Source organism: Cibotium barometz, chromosome 38 (genome assembly GCF_041138505.1).
Source record: "Cibotium barometz isolate CiBa-2024 chromosome 38, ASM4113850v1, whole genome shotgun sequence".
NCBI lineage: Eukaryota > Viridiplantae > Streptophyta > Polypodiopsida > Cyatheales > Cibotiaceae > Cibotium > Cibotium barometz.
The window spans coordinates 45,516,909-45,522,087 of NC_141083.1; the positions used below are offsets into that span (position 1 = coordinate 45,516,909).

Here is a 5,179-nt window from a genome sequence, read left to right on the forward strand (position 1 = left end):
AAAAGCACGTTAGCTACAAAAAAAGCACAGTACTTTTTTTGTAATGAACTTTGAACCAAGGGCTAAGTTGTGGTGGTAGTTTGTCTTGTGGTGGGCACCAAATTTTCTCCAACAACCCTTCACTAGTATTCAACCTATGCGTTGCTGCGGTATGTAAAAGATATCAAGAAACGAAACATAAGAATAGAAGCCGGAATAAAAAGGGTCATTCGAAAGGATTTTTCTCACATTTTTTAGAAATCCGGGATCTCTTTTCTCTCCTCTCCTTGTGCCTTGGTTATCCACACGTTGTGCCCATGGCAATTCTCGCCACCAATCACATCTTGACGCTCATTGGGCACAGCTGTATGTAAAGAAGGGCACGCTGCCCTGCTTTTTTTCCTTTTTTCTTTTTTGGGGGAGGGTGTAAATTGATAAAAACAAACCGCTAAATATGAGCGCCTGGCTTTCTCCAACGAATTAAAGCACGGACGCGAAGTCCATATAAGGAGACAGACGTACGCGATACGATCGTCTTTGGTTTTCAAGAGATGGCAGCGGCAAGGATCAACCAGGAGGTCCGCGCCGCGTTCGAGAACGGGATCACGCGCTCATATGAATGGAGGCTCAGGCAGCTGAAGGCGGTGAGCACGCTCCTCAACGAGCACGAGGCGGCGATCGCCAAGGCCCTGCGGGAGGACCTGGGCAAGACGCCCTTTGAGGCCAACTACACGGAGCTAGACATGGTGCGAAACTCGTGCGATTACATGGTGAAAAATCTGAAGAGGCTGATAAAACCCACCAAGGCCGAGCTTCCGTGGTACCTGTCAATGCCTGGGTCGAAAGCAGAGGTGGTGCCGGAGCCCCTAGGAGCGGCGCTTATCTTCTCGGCCTGGAACTTCCCGTTCCTGCTGGCCCTGGATCCTCTTGTTGCAGCGCTTGCGGCCGGCAATGCGGTCGTGTTGAAGCCGTCGGAGATGGCGCCGGCATCTTCAGCGCTTCTGACCCGGCTCATCCCGGCTTATTTGGACTCCAGGGCTGTGAAGGTGGTGGAGGGCGGAGCGACGGAGAGCACGGCCTTGCTTGAGGAGAAGTGGGACAAGATATTCTACACGGGCTGCCCACGAGTCGGGCAGTTGGTCATGTCGGCCGCAGCGAGGCACCTCACATCCGTCACCTTGGAGCTGGGAGGCAAGTGCCCAACCCTCGTGGACAACACCGTGGACCTAGACCTGGTTGCCCGACGGATAGCCGCAGCCAAGTGGGCCGTAAACGCCGGCCAGACTTGCGTGGCTCCCGACTACGTGCTAGTCCAAAGCGGAGTCGCCGAGCCCCTAATTGAAGCGCTGAAGAGAGCACTGACGCAGTTCGGGTTTGATGATAGCAAGGTCGAGGAGACGGCAGAAGATTCGACGGTGAATGACGCGGGCCGCGATACTAAAGAAGATGCCATAATGCCCCACATCGTCAACATGACGCAGTATCGACGACTGAGAGGAATGATCGACAATGCTCTCGAAGGCACGACAGTCCTGCAGCACGGGGGCGGCGGCGAGGAAGAGAAGCTCTGGATACAGCCTACCATTCTGCTCAATCCTCCGCTCGAATCCCAGGTCATGAATGAAGAGATCTTCGGTCCCGTTCTGCCTGTAGTCGATATCGGAAGCATGGGCGACGCCATCACCTTCGTCAATTCCAAGCCCAAGCCTCTGGCCATCTACCTATTCACCAAAGACAAGGCCATAGTGCAGGAAGTGTCGCTCCGCACATCGTCCGGCGCCGTGCTCGTCAACGACGTGGCCACACACTTCTCCTTGGAGACCATACCCTTTGGCGGTGTCGGGGAGAGTGGCATGGGCTCCTACCACGGCGAATACGGCTTCGACACATTCAGCCACAAGAAGCCCGTTGTGTTCGCCGCAGGCGACTCCCCGACCAGATACCCTCCCTATTCCAACAAGGACCAGACTATCCTCACTGCTTTGCTTCGCCACCAATATCTCAAGTTCTTTTTGGTCGCGCTTGGTCTCAAAAAAGCATAATTCAGCTCCAAGGTAGATTGTAGTGGGAGGACGTTAGTTTGTTTAACATTACATCCTTTGTATTAAGCTCTCGTGGGATCTATTTTTTCAATCTCAGAAATACATCTCTTTTTGCACCTTTCTAACCAGGATATAAAAAATCATTTTCAATCTAGGATATGGAAAATCTAGTTTCACAAATACGGGACACATCCATCCTAAGGTAGAGCCAATACACATGTTTGTGATAGCCCTTTTGAATCTTGGTGATAAAGAGAATTAAGTAGTTTTCCCTTATTGATAAAGAGAATTAAGTAGTTTTCTTTTTCAAGGAGGTGTCTATTGGTTACGGTGGAGCTTACAAGGGTACGTAGTTATCCTTGAGACGTGAGTCATGAGTCTAGAGACGTGAGTCATGAGCTTAGAGTTTAGAGACATAAGCCGTGAGCCATGAGCCATGAGTCTGGAGACGTAAGCCGTGAGCCATAAGCTTGGAGACATGAGCCATGAGCCTGAAGGCATGAGACCATAGTCTTGAGTCAACAAGATGTGGGTCTAGAGGTTGGTACATCTACATTATACCTACATTGTACCAATCAATTTTATTAATATCTTAAATACTTGTAAGGACATAGCGACTTATGTTCTTTAAGTATTTTCATGTTATACAATTTTTAGCAACTACAATTTCTAAGGAAAATTCTTGTTCTTTGTAATTATTGGGACATTAAAATATAATTATTACCCAATAATTTCACACAACCCTATTATAGGCCTAAGTCATAAAAGTATGTGCCGTAGGTAGGCATATTTTATAAAAATAAAATTTATGAGCCTAGTTCACACAAAACGGTGTTAAGCATGCAAATGTGACCCTATTGACATGAACCTATATACGTTGATGTGTCGGGGAAGCCTGCCTCTATAGCTCGTCCGAACATGAGGAGGGTACTAACACCCATCACCACAACACCAGCACAAACACCAAATCAAGGTACCATTCCACTTAGCTGCTGATGTCTTGTGTCCTCCAGCCTGACATAGTCGAACACTTGAATACTCTCCAAACCCCTCAAAGTGAACCGACTGAGTCCACCATATGTCCTCCCACATAGCCTTGATCTTCTCTCTCCAACCTTCAACTGGCCTCTTTTGACACCTAGCAAAGAGGCTCTCTGTTGACACTCAGCAGATCAAACGTTGGCTGGAGAGACTGAATCCGATAGCTACTGTTGAATCCAGTCAAATATGTGTCCGCCAAGTTCCCAAATTAATGTCCTCAAGTATCATCAAACTTCAAATACTCACCTCAGAACTTCATTGATCCTATCAGCTTTCCCTCTCCTGACTTCCTGATGAATGACTTCTTGCTGTGACTCGAATCCAACTTATTTGTTTCAGCTCACACCCTAAGTCAGATCTAACCACCCCAATGTCCGTTGACATTAGTTGTCTAGTCCAGACACATAGCTGACAAAAGCTGACTCAAGTATGCTAACTCAAAAATTAGAGCTTTCTGACATACACTACAAGGGATCGGGCTCATACCCGCGCTCCTAGCCACTAAAAATGACTTGTGGAAAAAAAGTAACGGGCTCGTGTATCAGCGCGTGTATCACCGCGGCCAGAGATATGCGTGTAAAAGCGCGTGTATAGAAGTAGTTAGACGCGCTGATACGAGGGTATATACATGCATTTTGTCAGTTTAGCTGCGCTTAGACGCGCTGATACGAGGGTGTATACACGCATTTTGTCAGTTTAGCTGCGCTTAGACGCGTGCATTTCATAGAGTATCCGCGTATATACACGCGACTTTTTGCAGAGTTGACGCGTCTATACACGCGAACAGAGTGCAAAAAAAAATCTAGAGAGTGCTATTTGGTATACCTGAATGCTGTTCCAGCATTCCAGCACCCAATAACACTCTCTGGATTTCTTTTTGGGTGCATTGCACCATCCACGAGGAAGATTTAAGATAAGAACGACATGAATGCATACATTGTCAATACACGATTCAAGACAGACATGAATGCAATACTATCAATTCACGATTCAATATTACTATCAAAATTTTATGTGTACACATATATACAAGGGAGTCCATATGTCAAAGTAGCCCATGGCTTTAGTTACAAAAATATATATACAACCACATCCTCAATATGGAATGTGATACTATAAGTCTGAGTACTACTCAGACCCAGATGATGACTCGCTGCTCCCTCCATGATCAGATGAGCTCACATCGGTCGGAATGTCCGATGAGTAGTGCTCACGTCCACCCTCTGTAGTGGCAGCGGGTGGATCATCAGCAGCAGGTGGGTGGTTGCAAGATGAGGTTATCTAGTTTCATGTAGTGGGCGCCCTTGGCTTTAGCTGAAAAACATGCATTTTTTCACGAAGAATAGCCAATCTCTCATAGTTAGCCAAGGAGTTTCACTTCAAGGTCTTCTAATGAAACATCATATGCAAAGTTGGGCACCTAAAACTATAATCTGATCGAATATCCAATAATTACAAATCCCCTTTTCTTTGGAAACTAAGTTTGTATACAGGCCCTGTCGTAGGTTTAGACAGTAGGTTTAGACAGGTACACTGAATGTGAGTAAATTGCCTATAACTTTTACATTATTACTCATATGATGTTCCCACTTTGCATATCACAAATACAAATAACATAGAGCTTAACTTGATTTATCGAGTAATTTTTGATGTGTTCTACTATTTTCTATATTTTTTAAAAGGTATTAGAATTATTAAAAAACATACTATTTTATCCTCCCACCACATCTACCATTTAAAATGCTCAAATTGTATGGATCTAGTGATGATTAGATTGGGAAAGATTAGTATAATGTGGGTATAAGTTAAAATTACAAATCTAACGGTTGGATTTTTGTAGATTTACTTTGAAAAATTTATTATGGCTGTCAGAGGTCCATTAAATCAATTGTAATTTAATTCTAAAAAATTGAATATTGAATCTTTCAATCTAAAAACTCAAGGGATCAATACTCTTATTGCCATGAATTTATTTTAAAAAAATTGGCTTAATTTGAGTATGGGAAGGTCCATTTTCAATCCTCCTAAGTGAAAATTCCCATATTGTGTCCACTCTCCCCTTTTCAAGTCTAAAACCAATCCTAGTTAGGTTTGGAAATCTAGGCTTAGTAAACTTC

At 44.9% G+C, this 5,179-nt stretch overlaps 1 pseudogene; it reads left to right on the forward strand.

The window, feature by feature from the left end:
• Positions 1 to 530: 530 nt before the first annotated feature.
• Positions 531 to 2,021, forward strand: LOC147616782 (aldehyde dehydrogenase family 3 member H1 pseudogene; annotated as a pseudogene).
• Positions 2,022 to 5,179: the final 3,158 nt, after the last annotated feature.